This window comes from Scomber japonicus, chromosome 10 (assembly GCF_027409825.1).
Source record: "Scomber japonicus isolate fScoJap1 chromosome 10, fScoJap1.pri, whole genome shotgun sequence".
Classification (NCBI taxonomy): Eukaryota; Metazoa; Chordata; class Actinopteri; order Scombriformes; family Scombridae; genus Scomber; species Scomber japonicus.
This window is the reverse complement of record NC_070587.1, coordinates 5,347,275-5,354,359: the sequence shown is the minus strand read 5'-3', so window position 1 is coordinate 5,354,359 and position 7,085 is coordinate 5,347,275.

Below are 7,085 nucleotides of genomic sequence, written 5' to 3'. Positions count from 1 at the left end.
ACAGACAGCGAAGGAGAGAGAGGAAGACAGCGAGAGAGAGAGGGAGGGAGGGAGAGAGAGAGAGAGAAAGAGGGAGAGAGAGGGAGAGAGAGGGAGAAAGAGGGAGAGAGAGGGAGAGAGAGAGAGAGAGAGGCAGACTGCAGCAGAGAAAAATACACACAGTGGCTGTGTTGTGCAGATAGGTTATATGATGAGAAACTGCAGGTCCAGGGAGCTCCCCCATTAGCAGGTACTGGTGGTCCTAGATCCCTGTGTGGATGAGCTGCCTGTCTAATAAATTGAATATAGCACTGAACCAGAGGTGGACAGAGTACTGACTGTTTTATATTTTTGGGAATATTATTTCACTCCACTTAATGATGATGAGACTAAAGAAATCAGGATTATATAACAGGGCTTATAATATTTGACGGCCAAAACGTTATATCTTGGTACAATTCTGGACCATCAATTGAGCTTCACTTAGAATAAAACTACTTGAGAATGAATAGTTTTCAAGTGGGTCAGTTTTAGAAATTGTATTTTAATATTTGTCTTAACATCAGGGTTTTTTCACCTGCACAGTGGGCTTAGGAGCATCTGGCTAAAATAATTGCCATTGGCATCAAATACTGTTTTTGAGTCTTTTATTCCCACTGCATTTTAATCTATCATTTTATCCGTTTAATGCTTTAAATATTCATTTGTGTACTGTACTGTCTTTGTTCACATTTGTTCTACATGTTACTTATTTTATATGTAACATGTTTTTGTCCTGCTCTTATGTTTTGGAGAGCTAAAGACAATTTTTCACTCTGGTGATCAATTAAGTTCTACTGAATTCAGCTCGACAAAGCCAGAGTTTAAGATAATTGATCGCTTAAATTGGAACAAGTACAGAGCTTATGAATGATTTCTGTCTTAATTCTTACCCTAATAATAATAATAATAATAATAATAATAATAATAATAAGGAGGAGAAGAAGAAGAAGAAGAAGAAGAAATAGACATATCAAGTTAGTATTAACAAGTGACAGTAACTGGCTTCATTAAAACAGTCAACTTTAAAAAAATATGTATTAAAAGTGACAGCAGTCCTTTCCTTCAGCATTTGCCATTACAAGATAACTTGGATGGCTCATTATGAGCATCACCAACATCCATGCAGTTAATGTACCATTATGATACAACAGAATTGTCAAATTACTTGCAGCCTACAGGATCCACAGTTATGTTAGTCCATCTAAACACCAGTAAATACAAAAAGAAACACAAGAGCAAGCAGGCTCACTCTCTACTAGTTTATAATTCTGACATAATAAACTATATCCATCCATTATTTTTACCCACTTATCCTGTGCAGGAGAGCAGGGAGCTGCATCCTTCTCACATTGGGGAGGAGACAGAGTTACACTCTGATAGATCACCAGTCAATCTGACATATACAGACAAACACATCACCGGAGGACAAATTAGAGTCTCCATTTAAGACGATCAAGATCAAGATTACTTTATTTGTCCCTAGGGAAATGTGTCTTGGACATAAAGGCTGCCACATAAAAAATACACCATACAATTATAGTGCAGTAACAGACATAAAGTGCATAGCACAGAGTGCAGATCTAAAGTGCCTTCAAATACATGCAACACAGTTGCTCATTTCACAGCTTCCTTATGTCCTGAGTTTATGAGATTCACTGAAAGAGGGATGAAAGTTTTTATATCTATTCAGGCATATTTCCTGTATTTAATAGGAAGCCTGTTGCGTCTACATGATGGTAGCGGTTCTTACTCTGAAAACAAGACATTCCTTGCCTGTTTAACTATAGTCTTCTCAAAGAGCATTTAGAGCGAAGAAAGCTCCCTCACCCCCATCACTTTTATTGCAGTGTGGACCAGTCTGTTTTTTGTGACTTTAACTTAACGGATATGTTACCAAACCAAGCTGAGATTCCTTAATGTAATATACTCTCTATCACAGCATGATAAAATAACACCATTACCCTCTGTCCAACCCCAAACACACTGAGTCTGCACAAAAAGCACAGTCGCTGTTGGATCCCAGTATATACAGAATTCACATTACAGTCGATATGTACACCCGAGTATTTGCAAGAATGACCCTGGGTAATACAAGCATTATGGACCAGTAGTGGAGAATGATCTCCCAAATCTCCTGGATCAAAAATAATTTATTCAGTTTTCTTACTGTTAAGAATAAGATGATGGTCATAACACCATTGGTCAAACTTTTTAACCTCCAAACTAAAACCAGAAATGTCAGTGTCTGTATCCAGTCCCTAAATGGCATTGCAATCAGTAAACTAACTAAACAAAAGACGACTTGTTGTCCAATAATTTCTATATAATGTAAAGGGAATGCTGGGTCCTGGACAAAAATGAATAATACCACCTGACAGGGTCCAATATAACTGAAGGCCCATTGAAAGTTCATGCAGGGCAAGATAATAGTCAATCAGAGACATGGATATACAGTTTAGGGTGAATGGGAAGACATTTCTCTTCATTTGATAACGGTACAAATAAAGTTAGGCTTTGCTGTTGGCTTCCTGACTCATTTTTAAAAAGACAAGACAAGAAGAGAGAAAGAGCACAACTAAGCTCAACGGGAGAGAGTGAGCAAGCAGCGGTGGTAGCAAGAACAATGCTGTGAGCGAGAGAAATAAAATATTATTTTCTGATTGTTTCACAGCAGTTACATTCTAAAGCACAAATAAATAACCATCAAACACGCAGACAGACGCTCTTTAGTTTCTGTTTCATTTTCCTCCTCTGCAATTCGCCTTTTTCGTTCATTCATTACAGTTCAACTCCATGTCTATAGTGGACAGGTGTCAGCAACTTCTCAATTGTTGTCATGAGTGATTATCATCAAGATTATCCATACTTACTCCCTATGTATTCTATACTCTCTAGCAAAACATGGAGAAATCTACATTTATACATCATTTATTTACTGATCCAATATGCACCTAATTTTATATTTTGCATATTTTTGTACTATATCAACATTACATATCCATAGCTAAAGGAAAACATCCAAATCTAAAGGGAACTTCACCGCTGGAACTAACATCTTAACCAGTATCTTAAAAAATATGGAAATCTAGCACAGTGGTAATCCATAACAATACATCCATAAAAGTAGACCTGTATTCAGCTTAATGTGAGGATAGAATAAGCACCAAGTTACCACTCCCAAGAGGGATTTTTCACAACAGACATTTTGACTTTTCACAGATGAAAAGTACAGGTGTGTATTAATAACAATTCCTTTCTGTTCAGGTGTGGCAGTAAAACAGTGTAACAGTGAGGAGCCAGTACTCCCAATACAGCAGCTAAATGGAAATTTGATATTCAGTATTGGCAAACTCAAAAGTTATATACACTCCCAGAGCACTTTATTAAGAACAACAGCTCTGCCATAAATCCTACTTTTACTAGGTTTATTTTCAGTTTTTGTTGACAATGTCAGAAAGGTGATAATAGTACTTTACATGTACTATTGAGATCATGGTGGGTGGTGGTGCAGTGTACTAGACTGCATTATACTGAAAAATGTTCCTAATATGCATGTGAAGCATACATGTATGTTAATGGTGTGGACAAAATGACACATCCACTCTGAGCTCAATAATTAGCATGAAATAGAAATATCACTTCTTTTTTTAACAATGTCAACAAAAACTGAAAACGTACAAGCTTAACAGAAGCAGAATTTAAGGCAGAGATTTTGTTTTGGATTAACATTAGGTTGTACAGGTGTTGCTAATAAAGGGTCCAAGAGTGTACAGTACACTGCTACAGGCAAAAATACGGGAGCCTACCTATGTTCCCCGGGTCTTATGTTCCCCGATCGCGGCTAACTCGGTTGCTAGCTCAGCGGTTAACTCTGCTGTTAGCTCGGCGGCTAACTACCTAGCTGTAACCTTGACAACAACTTCTGAATGTAGGGTCCACATTAAAATTCAATTAACACGAGTATACAGTAGCCTACAATGCAATAGGCAAAAATACAACTACCTGCACAGATAATAATTATGCAGGACTGTCCGAAAATAAAGCTTCTGCGTGGTATTTATTCACGTTGAGTAGGATAAATTATGAACTCACCGAAGGAAATATGAACTTCTAGATGGTTCACGTCGATATTCAGCATGTAGCAAGTACTGAAACTAAAGTCTCATTTACGACAGGTGAAGTGCTGGTGAAGTCTGGCAATACTCCAATCCAAGATGGCGCTTCATTTCATGTAACCTCTGCTGACCAATAGGGCTTTCTCACATCATGAAATGTGAGTCATGGACGGAAGTATGGGCGGGACCAACGGCGGAGCGGGGAGGCTGCGATTGGTTGCGAGGGCTGGATCTCAAGGACATTGGTCAATCAACCTGTCAATCACAACGTAGCCACGTAGCCTGCTTTATCGTCAAATATAAAATCAGAGAGGCCAAAATTTCACAAATGAACACCAGACTGCATTGAAGAAGGCTTTAAACTAGCAATTGAGACCATAAACACATTTTGAAAACGTTTACTGAGGTTAGAAATCAAGTGAGAAGTTGGTGAATTCTCCATTGACTTGTATAGAGCCGGAAGTCTTTTTGAACACAAAACGATCGCCCCCTGGTGGCCTTTTGATAGAATGCAGCTCTATGTTACTTCCGCATTGGCTTCTTTTCAGAGGACAGGAACTCCCCGCCTGCTTTCTCATAGAGTTTCTTCATCAGCTCAAACGTTTTCCCGGGGTTCTATGTCCATATTCAAAATTAAAGAAGTATTCACTAATGTGCTAGCCTGTTGAAATTTGGACACTGTGTCGTTTAGACAAATGTATAGGCTATAAAAACATTTACTATCAAACAACATTATCTCTTGCAAATATGTAGCCTATTTTTTTCAGTCTGCGTTTGAAGGGCATTTTTATTATTATTTGAGATATTTTCTATTTTGCAATGCTTTCCCCACAAAAATCTTTGTCGATACATCTCATATCACAGTTTACAAATTAAAATTGGTTCAGCTAATTAACAGCCTGATCTAGACCACCTTTGAATCTCCCCTCTCCAAGGCATAAGGAGGATGATCATATTGAGAATTTAATTTAAACATTGTGTGTGTGTGTGTGTGTGTGTGTGTGTGTGTGTGTGTGTGTGTGTGTGTGTGTGTGTGTGTGTGTTATTTATTGGGAGTTATTTGTCCAACACCTGTGAAGAACAGTGGATAATCTTTTTTACTCAAATCTGGGTGATCGCATATATACCTTTACATCCTCATAACATCTAAAAAATGAGTCTTGTTTTTTCTGACCTTTAGACAAACAACAGCTGCACCCCTCAGCCCTGGATCACGCACATGCTTTATATAACGGACTCATTGCTTGTATTTTTTGTGGACCCAAATGTGCACAAGGTAAAGTGGATACTGAGCGTACATAGTTAGGGATGCATACTTTTGTATCTCTGTCCAACATGAGCCAGTGCATCCTGTATTCAATGCAATACAAAATCCTCTGAAATAATATAATTTCCATTCTGCATCAGCATCTTTTCATCTTTTTCCTTCCATCCTACACACTTCTGGCCCTGCATCTACAACCACTGAGCATGCTCACAAAAAACACACACATACACACACAGCTGCATGATGCATTCGATCTCTTCTCACCTCTCTCTTACAATTTTTGAAAATTTTGTCTGTCACAGCACCCACTCACTGGCATGCATATACGCTCATAGAAATACACTGACATGTGCATATTGTACATTTTTGAGAATATGCACATGGCCTGACTGATCCAATTCAGATTCTTTCAAGTTGAAGTCACATCACTGTGAAATTCGAAAAAAAATTTAAAAATACAGTTCACACAAATAAAGCACTAATATTGCAGATGTCCCTTTGAAGACAGTCAGCAAATACATTAAGAATACTTATAAGCCTCTCTCCACATGCATCTCCTTTTATTGCTCTTGTGATGTGTCACAATTTGATGCCCAACACTCACAAGAGCACAGCACACATGACAAGTAAAGCGAGGAGGGAAGTAAAAGTTTAAAAAAAAAGGGATGTGGCGGGTGTAGATGAGTCAAGAGACTTTTGGGGGGAAAAAAAGAAAGAAAAAAGACAGAGACAAAAAGAGTGAGAGGCTGAGTCTAATAAGAACCAAGAGACGGCGTGCTGGTGTCTTGTGGTGCCATTTGAATACAGGGCAGCAGCAGCTGGAGTCTGTGTCGAACAGCTCTGCACTTCACACAGCATCACCATCAGGAGAGCATAGCGCTGGTTGTACTCTGCTGGAGTCTTTCGCTGCTTCACACACTCCCACAGACCAGCCTCTATGTGTGTGTGTGTGGGGGGGGGGGATGACTTGAAGCTCCATGGTTCTCATTACTCAGCCACTGTAATGTGCTCGCCTTTCTAGCTTACCGTATTGGGGCTGGTGTTCCCACTGTTGGCTTACAGAAAAGGAAAGGACCAGCCTCACCTCTGTTCTGAATGCATTAGCACACATCACATTTTCAATCTGGACCTCAGCACAGGTTCCCAGCAAGTCTACTGAATAGTAACAGAGTGTATGTGAGCAGGTGTGTGTGTGTGTGTGCCAGAGAGAGAGAGAGAAAGGTTGCAGCAGAGTTTAAAAATACCCATACTCCTGTTCGGTGCTGATAAGTTAGTGTTATGAGAATCTGCCGGGGCAGACAGCAGGGTCATTAGCATGACTGCAAGATTGAGGGGTAGGAGAGGAAGGAGGAAAGCAAGGAAGGAAACAAGGAAGGGAGGCAAGAGAGAAAGTAATTACATCCAGGTTTCCTTATTTTTATTGGGGAAACAAGCAAGCATTCAGTCATGAGTGTACAAATATTATCCAAAGACAAAGACATGATCCTCTGACCTTTCCTTCAGCCACTTTGTCACTCATGATTGGCAGCTTGCAGGCGGCAACATCTTGCTTCTTCTCATCATCAGCCACCTCACTGATTCCCTGATGTACATAATGGCAAACCTTTAATTTTAGCATCCAAATCTGTTGCCTATGCAGCTGTTTTACACATAATTGTATCAGTTTCATTGACTGTGTTTAT